Genomic DNA, 11,326 nt, shown 5'->3' with positions numbered 1-11,326 from the left:
GCCGAAACCTGTGTGGTGCAGTGGTTAAGAGCGGTAGTCTCGTAATCTGGTGAACCAGGTTCGCTTCCCCGCTCCTCCACATGCAGCTGCTGGGTGACCTTGGGCCAGTCACACTTCTGTGAAGTCTCTCAGCCCCACTCACCTCACAGAGTGTTTGTTGTGGGGGAGGAAGGGAAAGGAGAATGTTAGCCGCTTTGAGACTCCTTAGGGTAGTGATAAAGCGGGATATCAAATCCAAACTCTTCTTCTTCTTCTTCTGTCTTCCAATTTCCCAAAACTCTTCTTCCCCTGCTAAAGAAACTTCAATTTTTCTGCCACTTTCTGTAACAATTTATTTGTAATTTTGGTGCTGGTTTCAACTTACCTTCTTGTTGTGAGGTATATGTGGGTGATGTGTCTGTGCAGTTTACTCAGATGTCTGCACTTCCTGATTTGAAAAGCCCTCATGATGTCTTCCCCTGAGTGTGTTTTTTCAAAAAAATGTATTATTTTCCATTTATATAAACAAACAAACATAAATCTTAAGTATAATAGTTCCGTTTTTCTTTACATTGTTGGGTGACTTCCTCGACTCCCCCAGGCTGAGTTTCAATGTAGATCATTGTAACAGTTTTCCAAAACTATTTTCACATGTAATTTACTTCATCCGTTAACATCTTTCTTTCCTTCCATTTTAACTTTAAACATATTATTCAGTAACATCACTTATTTAAATCCTAGGCCAATCTGGTACTTGCAAGTATTTCTATTTAAATTATCTTAGCACATTTAGTTAAATAGTCTTCAAATTTCTTCCGTTCCTCCTGGTACTCCTCCTCCTTCTGGTCACGGACTCTTCCGGTCAGGTCGGCTAGCTCTGAAAAATCCATCATCTTCATCTGCCATTCCTCCACTGTTGGTACTTCTTGTGATTTCCAATTTTTGGCCAGCAAAATTCTAGCAGCAGTTGTGGCATACAAAAACAATCTAGCATCTTTATTGGGCAGTTCCAAACCTAGTCTTCCTCTGAGTTTTAAATGAAGTACAAGAAGCCAAGGAAGACAGCTACAGATTGCCTGAGAAGTTCTTCTTTTTACTGTCTATCTATCTATCTATCTATCTATCTGTATATCATCGTCTATCTCCATATCCATACTGATTTCTTTAAAATTAAAAGAACACTCAATTTTTACAAAAAAATGAGAAACAGCTATCCGGCACACTGTGGGCGCCTCTAATAGCAACCCTTCTTTTGCTTTCCAGAAATCCAGCCCAAGATCTCCCCCATTTGAAAATGTTTGAATACAATCGCTTTTCTCACTAATTACTGGATGATGTTGCTGTTGTCTTTAAAAAGAGGAGACATTTTTAGGCACAGCACTACTGCAGAGCAAATCTGCCTCCTGTAATTTCAGGTTTGTTGACCTGTCTACTTACTCTGTTTGCAGGGCTGTGCTTATGATTTTATTTTCTTTACAAATGACCCTTTAACCAATCAAAAATCCAGGGGTGAGGGGAGCTCAATCTTCACCGATGGTTGTTGGAGCCACATACGTCAGTTTGGCAACTTTCTCTTTACCTTCAGCACTTTGCTCTTCTCCTCTGAGTATGCTTTGTTTCCTGTTGGGGAATCATGACTCTCCAACTTCCATCATTCCTGACTATTACATATGCTTCAGGTTATATATATTGGAGGATGGAGAACTTGTGGCCTTCTGCATGTTGTTGGACTCCAACTTCCATCATCTTTGACCATCAGCCATGCTAACTTAGGCTGATGGGACTTGAATTGCAGGCAGTTGGACTAGATGACCCTCAATATACCTTCCATCTCTATGATTTCATGTAGGTGGGTTGGTTATAAGAAAACAATGTTAGATCAGACTAGTGGTCCTTCCACTCCAGCATGCGATTTCCTACAGTATCCTGCTATATGGGAAGCCGGGAAGCTGTTGCTCCAAAGCAACTGGCAATTGCAGCCTTTTGGTTTCTGAGCCTGAAGGCTGCATGTGGCCGTCATGTGGAGTAGTTATCAAAGGAAGGGGAGCTACTTCCACACCTAACATTTCTTGTAGCATGTCTGTGCAGAACTGTGGCCACATTCACAACAATGCAGATGACAGTACAACCTCTTCCTTTGTCGTTCATCACCACTTCAGTTAAGTGTTACTGTCCTGACAAAACTTCTCTCAGTGCCACGGCATTCACTTCCTCAGCACAGAAAAGTTAAACAGTGGAGTACGTTGGGGCATAAGCTCTTCAACCATTGAGATATTGAATTCTGATCTTTAATAAACCAACACTGATTTGCCGCACTGCTCCTGTTTGCTTAGTTAAGCTCCACTGGCATAAGAAAAGGTTCACATAATTTAATCAGATTGCCTTTTTCATTTTATTTTTATTAATGCAGAAAGCAGGCACTGAGCACCATGATTACTTGCTGTTCTCACAACTAGAACATTCTTTCCCTATCAAACTAGCGATGGATGGGGCGGGGAGCAACGAAGTGCACAGGGCTTTAAATAAATAGTTGAAGTTGCATCTCCTCCCACACAGACCTGCCCTGGGTATTAAGATTTGCAAGGAAAGCCCTGCTGGCAATACTCCTGAAATGTGAAGTTTGTAGGGTGGTTGCATGGAAGAGGGCCTTCTCTGTGGTGGGCCCAGGTTGTGAAAATAACTCCCTTCTGAGATGCACTTGGCTCTATCTATGCATGCTTCTTGACAATGGTCAATATGTATCTTTTTTGCTATGCAAAAATCCAGAGGCTTTTATTTATTTATTTAGAAGCACTACAACTTCCAACCATAGAGGTACAGCATAGCAGACATGGCTAGTAGCCACGAGTAGTCCTCTCCTCCATGATGTCTTGTGCCCTACCTTGGAGCTATGACCTGTCTCTTAAAGTTGGCATTGATAGAATAGGATCTGTCTGGAAGGGAGCAGGGAAATGAGCTCTAGGCCGGGGCAATGTGCAGAGAGAGGTGAGAAAAGGTTTGGGGCGGAAGTTGGGGGGGAAGTCAGGGCAAAGGGTTTCTTCCCCTCTGCCCACTGAGCTTCTTCAGCTTTTCCCAAGCAGAGTTCTCCAGATGTCTCTCCCCCCCTTATCTCCCCCCCCATTTCACTGAGTCCGCACAAGACGTACTGCTCTCTGTCTCAAGTCGTTAATGACATTTTACAGAGTCGCTGTAAATAATTCAGTTCCAACGTTAATAATGCACACCAGCGGAAGAAAGGAATTAAAAGGGATAGCCAAAAGGGAGAAGGTAAGTGTTCAATGAGGATAAGAAACAAAGCTGAGAGATAAAGGAAAGCTTCCCCCTGACAGCAGGATCACCAAAGAAACAGAATCAAGAGAATGAAACTGCCAGATGGAGGGGGAAAGTGCCATTGCTTTCTCTATGGAAGAAAATCCAAGAGAGATTGCATAGCCTGAAGTTCATTCATTCAGTGTGGGCTGTATGTCTATATGCATGTGTGGGTGTGTGGGTGTGCACAGCGGGTGTGGGTAAAATAATAATAATAATAATAATAATAAATTTTATTTATATCCCGCCCTCCCCAGCCGAGCCGGGCTCAGGGCGGCTAACAACAGTCAAATAACAATCAAATAATAACACATTCTAAAAATATTTCATTATAAAAATTAGTTAAAATCAAATTGATGGCAACCGATTAAACAAAATTCTGTGCAGGTTGCCAGAGGAGGGAGTCAGGCTGCGCCCTGACCAAAGGCCTGGTGGAACAACTCTGTCTTGCAGGCCCTGCGGAAAGATGTCAGGTCCCGCAGGGCCCTAGTCTCTTTTGACAGAGCATTCCACCAGGTTGGAGCTGCAGCCGAGAAGGCCCTGGCTCTAGTTGAGGCCAGCCTAACCTCTCTGAGGCCTGGGACCTTGAGGTATGAAGAAAGCATACCTGGAAATGAAGTAGTTGGCCAGTGGATTACGGATACAGAAACATCTGTGGGCTAAACTGGGGCGCTTTTTAGTGACAATGCTTTAAGTTGTGTGAATATTTCACAATGGCAAGTAGAAGCCGTTGGGATGGACAGAACTGGGACGATGCAGTGCAATGAGGAGGAGTTTACCCCCACCCCACAGTCCTGGCAAAAATTCACCCAAAGCTACCATTTGCATTAGGGACGCGGGTGGCGCTGTGGGTTAAACCACAGAGCCTAGGACTTGCCGATCAGAAGGTCGGCGGTTCGAATCCCCGCGACAGGGTGAGCTCCCATTGCTCGGTCCCTGCTCCTGCCAACCTAGCAGTTCAAAAGCCCATCAAACTGCAAGTAGATAAATAGGTACTGCTCTGGCGGGAAGGTAAACAGCGTTTTCGTGTGCTGCTCTGGTTCTCTGGAAGTGGCTTAGTCATGCTGGCCACATGACCCAGAAGCTGTACGCCGGCTCCCTCGGCCAATAAAGCGAGATGAGCGTCGCAACCCCAGAGTCGGTCACAACTGGACCTAATGGTCAGGGGTCCCTTTACCTTTACCTACCATTTGCATTAGGAGAGAGTCTTCCACTGATGCCCGTGGGAGCTTCCTTTCTGATGCAAATAAGAACTCTGGAAAATGGGATTTCCACTGAGAATTACGATAAGCGCTAGAGGAAAAGGTTTGACCCTACATCCCCACCTCTGGCAGATCCAGCCCTGAACAGCCCCCCACTCTCCATGACTGCTGTTTGTGACTGTAAAACCATTCACTCAATTTAAAGCAACGCATTTCACAACACATGTAGCTGAGCCCTCTCTGTGATCCCAGTTCTAATACATCGAAAGTATTTCTGCTCCTTAGAAAATATTTTGAACTCTTACATGCACTCTAGTCAACCCCCAACATAAATGCCTTCATTTAGAAATACAGTGTATAAATTGGTAACATCAAATAGTTTCATACCACTGTAAGGGTAGTTTGCAAACTGACATTGCACACACAAAATATAAATACAGTGGTACCTTGGTTTTCGAACATCTCCGCTGACAAACGTTTCAGTTTTCGAACGCTGTAAACCCAGAAGTAAATGCTTCAGCTTTCAAACAAACCTCAGGAGATGAACATGCCACATGGCTTCCGTAATGAGTTTTCCATATTGAGTTTTCTGTATTAAGGCTTATGTTTTGAGTTTTCGAACGCTTCAGTACTTGAACGGTCTTCAGGAATGGATTATGTTTGAAAACCAAGGTACCACTATATTAGTTTGTTTAAGGAAATAATTTCCAGCCAGTATGAGCATATCTATCAGCAGATAGATCTCGTTTGCCCATAATGCTAAGTCATGGTTTATCTAACAAATCATGAGTTAACCATGAGTTATCCCAGAAATGATCAAATCATGCCTTGTTTCTTTAAAATTTGGTTTGCTTTCCAACTCCTCTTGCCTCCTGCCTTTGTGGCTTGGTGAGTGGTCTGAGGTGGGATGGCCAAGCAAACCATGGTTAACGAAAAGTGATTGGTTCACACATGACACCAAGCCATAGTAAAAACAAAGCAAGGTTTGTAAGCCAACAATAACCCATCGTTGCAGATAATGGTTTGTTGGCAGGAAACAAGCCATAGTTAAGCTGCTAAACAGGGTTCATGCATAAGTCAATTAATCCACAGTTTAATAAAGCATGTATTAGCATTATGTGTGAACCAGTCCACATACTAATGCCATTACTTAGATGTGCTTGTTTTTAAGTAACCTGTACCTTAATGGCTTCTTAGATGTTATTCCCATGGATTTCAATGGGACTCGCTCCCAGAAAAGTCTACATAGGATCATTGTATTAAAACAGCTGCGTGATTTCTTTATTGCTACTTTATGTGACTCAGTAGGACACAGTCAGTGCATTTGTGCTTATAGGCTCAATTCATTTTCCCAAACAGAACAGTATTGAGTTTTCTCCAAACTCTGCTCTGAACATCCATTAGCAATTAGCATAAGCCATTATGTCAAACAAATATTTAATTTAGCATCCTTCCTGTTGGATAGCTCTTTTTCCCACACACATGAAGCCTTCTTTAAACATCCTAGGCACAAATATTCTTTGTTGGGAATTTTTAGATGTCACTGCCTTTTTCCCCCTGAGGAAAATCTCTGTACTGCATCACATGTGAACTCATGACAATATGATGTGACATGATCTAGTCCCTTAATTCCTCGGTTGTCTGGCTGGAGAAGCTGATTCCTCAGTTGCATATGTTTCTGGCGAATAAAACTTAGAGCAGGATTGAGGGATCTCTGGCCCTACAGATGTTTTTGGGATAACTCCCATCAGCCTCAGCCACCCAGGTCAACAATAAGGAATCATGGGAGGTAGAATCCAAGAACATCTGAGCAGCCACAGGTTCTCCATCTCTGATGGAGCCTGGCTTCACTATATTTCAACACAGAGGTAGCCTAGTGTAGTCTGTTGCAAGTCCTAAACTCCCAGAGATGGAAAGCTGGAGGGGATTGTGGGCAAACAAACAGAGACGCAGGAGCCCCTGGTCCCTTGATCAGGCCGTTGTTTATCTTTGCTTATCTTATCTCTCCCTTCCTGACTAATTTTTCCTGGTCCTCCCATCTCAGCCCCCAGGAACAATTAGCTGCTGAAAGGGAGAAGAGATAAGCAGAGTTCAGTGTAAATAAATACACTGATAAGATCAAGGTATCCAAATACCAATGGCCTGAATGTATCACTTCATTTCCATTTCTGTTAGAGGTGTGCGTGTGCACATGAGTGTGTTAAACCAACTGTCTAAAACCCAAATTAGGCAGCTTGTTGGCTGTACATGGGAGTTTCACTTTGCCCTGCCAGTTTAAACTTGCATTTTACATAATGGAGGCTGAATTTCTCAGTCAGCTTGAGTAGTTGTGCTAACCTTTTTGTAGAGGTTATATTATAAAGCTAGCCCATTGTGTAATGGATGCAATTATTCTGAACACACCTGGATATTATTGTCTAGCATTTCAAAGGATTCATGTGTCATCGTAATGATTTTGTGCTATGTATTGGATGAGATCCAGTGTTGCACAAATAGAAAATGCTTGTACAACAGGCTTGTACAACTTCTAGTCACACTTTTTTCCCCTGCCAAAAAGTGAAGCTATAGGGCTGGGGGATTCTTTAGAGTAGATTTTGGTTGATGTGGGGAAGAGGCTGTTGGGAGAGGAATAAAGAACTGAAACTATTGCTGTGCTTGTTGATTTCCATTATACAAAGGACCAGACATAACTAGATATTACCCACCTTTAGCTTTTTGTGTCCGCCCTCGTACTTGTTTTTTTTGGGGGGGGGGAACCCTGCTTTATTTTGTACACTGATAGCTTTCTTACAATTCTTATATTTTGTACACTGATAGCTTTCTTACAATTATTATATTCATAGAATAAAATTGTTTTGTGAGATGATATCTATCTTTTAAGGTAAAGGTAAAGGACCCGGTAAACAGTTACCGGTAAGTTCAGTCAAAGGCAACTATGGGGTTGTGGCGCTCATCTCGCTTTCAGGCCAAGGGAGCCAGCGTTTGTCCATAGACAGCTTTCTGGGTCATGTGGCCAGCATGACTAAGCCGCTTCTGGCACAACGGAACACCATGATGGAAACAAGAGCACACAGAAACGCCGTTTACCTTCCCGCCGCCGCAGTACCTATTTATCTACTTGCACTGGCATGCTTTCGCACTGCTAGGTTGGCAGGAGCTGGGACAGAGTAACGGGAGCTCACCCCGTCACGGAGATTCTATATCAATATATATAACAGATAGATTAGATATTAGATACAGATATTAAAAGTCAGTGTTGTTCAAGTCATTTGCTAAACTGCACTGGACAATTCAACTGTCTCGATGCGTTATCCTTTGTCAACTGCTTGAGCTTCTCATTTCTTTCTTTCTTTTTCTTTTTTACCTTTACAATAATCGAGTAGCTTATTGGCATAGTAGTTTTCCTATATTTTTCACCAATGTAGTATGCAATGACTAGACTGGAAAAATAAGACCTCGCTTAACCCATAACCCTGCCAAAATAATAAGAGATTTGTAAATGTGGTAAACTACCCTAGGATCCCAGATTGATGGACAACAATTCAGAAATTTATCTGAGCATATGCAAATTTGGAAATAATGCCTATAATTTAAATAACAGTACAACACATCTTACCATAGTGCTGAAGACTGTGACCAAATGACCTGTGTGCTTGCTTGGTCTGCCTTCCAGGTGTTCACATATGATAGGTATCTTCAAGGCCCTCTCTGATCTCCCTTCTTATGGTTCTTTATCTTTAAAGCGGACTTGGTCCAGACAGCCCTTCAAACAGATTATTTCTTCAAATGGAAGACCAACCAATCTCCAAATAGAAGATTGTCCTCTGTAAAGCAAGGGCACATTGTCATCATGGAGGGTAGATACAGATCTTCCAACTGGATTCTTTCTCCTCGTTGAACCTGTTAAGTTTTACAGATGTGCAACTAACCTTCAACTGCATCTCAAATCGGATTTGAAGAGGCTCTCCGTTTCAGCAGCAGCATCCAATACTCAGCAGGACACTGAATGGATGGTTAAACCACCTTCAGATCTCCCACCTTGAACTATTTGTGTGACACATCCATGGATATGAACACCAACTCACATCAGCTCCAGCCAGGGTGGCCAATGATCAGGGATGATGGGATTGTCATCCAGCAACATCAGGGCGGCCACAGGTTCCCATCCCTGCTATCAAAACCAAAAACAGACTGAGATAGCATAACTATTTAAAATGCCTGGGCACACCTGAAATCAAAAGGATTGTAATTTATCCACCAATTCCACCTCTTTGGGTGGACTTTGCATAGTTGGGGTGCTACCACAAAAAGGGCCTCTTCTTTGTACAAACACTGCCACCACTCAGGAAGGCACTTAGAGAAGGTCTTAAGACACAGGCAGGCTGATATGGAAAAAGGCGTTTCTTTCAGGATCCTTGCCAGGAAACTATTATCAAATTTTAGCTTTCCCTGTAGATTCATTCATTGACCCCTTATGCTGGCAATGAATACCTTCATGCAATTCAAAAATGTGCATAATGCAAATCAAGTCCATGTTGCTTGTTACCTGGCTCTTTAATTAATTTGTTGCACTACTTTTATTCTGTCACATTCCCCCTTCCTTTCTGGCAAAAAAAAGTGGTAGGGTCCTTCCAGTAACTGCATTTGAATCCCAAGTCATTATAGAACATGACTTAGGCATAAGGAGGAAAGGTGTTTTTTTAAAAAAATGCAAACGAGGTAAATCTTTAAAAAGCTTCCAAAGAGTATTGGAGCCGTAGAGCGCTTCTACCATCCATGGGCAGTTCCTTTAACAAAAGATGCTCTTAAGTGATGCTGGCTTCTCATTTGTCAGTTCAGAGATTTCTCTTGTCTCCTCTGCTCTGCGTTCTGTATAATTTAAGGTGACTCATTGCAAAGTTCACCTTCCGTTATAATGTTTTCTTTCGTAAGCACTCTCCAGCAAGTGCTGTAGTGTAAACATGAGTAGCTACGCAGGCGAACATTTATTAAATACTGATGAATATTTCAATACCTAAGGGAGAGCAATTCACAGCTCAATCATTCAGGCCATTTTAAGTGCAGCAGAAGACAATTCCACTACATCTTCCATTAATATTTTATTGCCCATTTTATTCTGTTTACCTTTTTGGTTAATATATAATTTAAAACTCTTCTAACCCAAAAAAGGAGGGGGAGAGGGAGAAGCGCAAGGAGAGAACAACTGTTAGCCTGCTTTTAACAAACCTCTGGTGAGAGCTTCCACTTCATTTAAAATTCATTGCAAAGAATTGTATTTAATACTGGTAACACAAACCTCAGGTATTCAAGTCAAACTTGGAAGCAAGTATTGTACAGCAGTCTACACTCTTCCATGGGCTGTGTAGAGACATCAAACCATGACTAGCAGCCATTACGCACAAAATACACACACACCAGAGCCTGCAAAGGGTTATTGCATCCTGACCCAGAGGGAAGATGGCATTCCAACCTGGAATGGAACATTATGTCTTGCCCTAGAGAAAGAAAACCCTTCTGACTGACCCAACAGCCACATACTCACAAACAAACAGCAAGGGATTGGTCACACAGCAGGTGGAGTTCTCCCAGATCCTCTCAGGTGCATACAACACACAACAGTGCAAAAATAGATCATTTCAGCATGGAATATTATTTGTTCTCCTTAACAGAAATAGGTCAGATAAAAGCATCCATCCTCCAGATAGTTTAGATTAAAATGTATTCTATACAGATACTTATCCTTTGGGCTATCCTTTTGGGAGATCTAACTACTAGATATAAAGAATAGGGTAGCTCCCAAGACTACAGAAGATGACTATCCTTGTTTGAAATAAACTACACCCCCCAATAAATATATCTTGTTAGAAACATGATTGACAAACATCAGTCCATCTATATTGCTAACATACATGCCCATGGAGTGTCAGAGTTAAGCTATAAGCAGCTAATGAGCATGAATCTGGAGTTAAACCACTAAAAACCTAATATTTCCTTAAAGCTATCCTTAAAGCAATGGATGAATATATAAATTATGGTTTTTCTTTGTTTCTCTTAGGGGTGTGTACAGACTTTAAGATTTGCCTGAATCGGTGTGTTTTTAAAAAAAAAATAATTCTGATCTGCTTCACAGTTGCTCTTTACTCTGTCCACTGCAATCTTATGTTTCTGGTTCCTAGCCACTTTGTATAAAATAGTGCCCTCGTCTCTATAATTGGGAATCTAAAAAAGACCTTAACTTTCCTCTTTTGTCCCAAGTGGGTCAAATTTACAGACACAGGAACCCCTCTGGAGTGGACTGCCAATTGGCAGACGAAAAGGGATGCTTGCAAATGGAATGCATGTTCCTTCGCAATCCCTTAAATGACATGTGTATCTTTTTCAACTTGTTATAAATAAGAGATGACGGAATGGTGTGTATTCCTGTTTGCATATATATATATATATATATATATATATATATATATATATATATATATATATTGCAGCTTTGCACCAGTCCTCCTTTCTAGTGGCTGTGTCCCCTGATAGGATTTACAGGCCCACGCCTTTAAATAGGCCTTTGCATGTCGTCAATAGTCCTTTCAACATGAGGCCGTCAAGTATGCTGCCTGTGGTGTTCTGAAGAGCTCCATTATTTGTGGTTCTCATCTTTGTGCTGGAATAGAGCAACATAATTTTTAAAGAAAAGCTTTTAGTGAAGCTTTGAACTTTCCCCTGATGTTCACTTTTTGGAACACTTTTTTTTCCTGGAAAATTGAATCCTAAAATTTGGAGAAGTGGAAATTTGGAAGGACAGCTGTGTTTTAGTTTTCATAGTACATACCCCTCAACCAAAA

The sequence above is a fragment of the Podarcis vaucheri genome (genome assembly GCF_965113315.1).
Source record: "Podarcis vaucheri genome assembly, chromosome: 11".
NCBI classification, from domain to species: Eukaryota; Metazoa; Chordata; class Lepidosauria; order Squamata; family Lacertidae; genus Podarcis; species Podarcis vaucheri.
Note: the sequence above shows the minus strand (reverse complement) of the source record.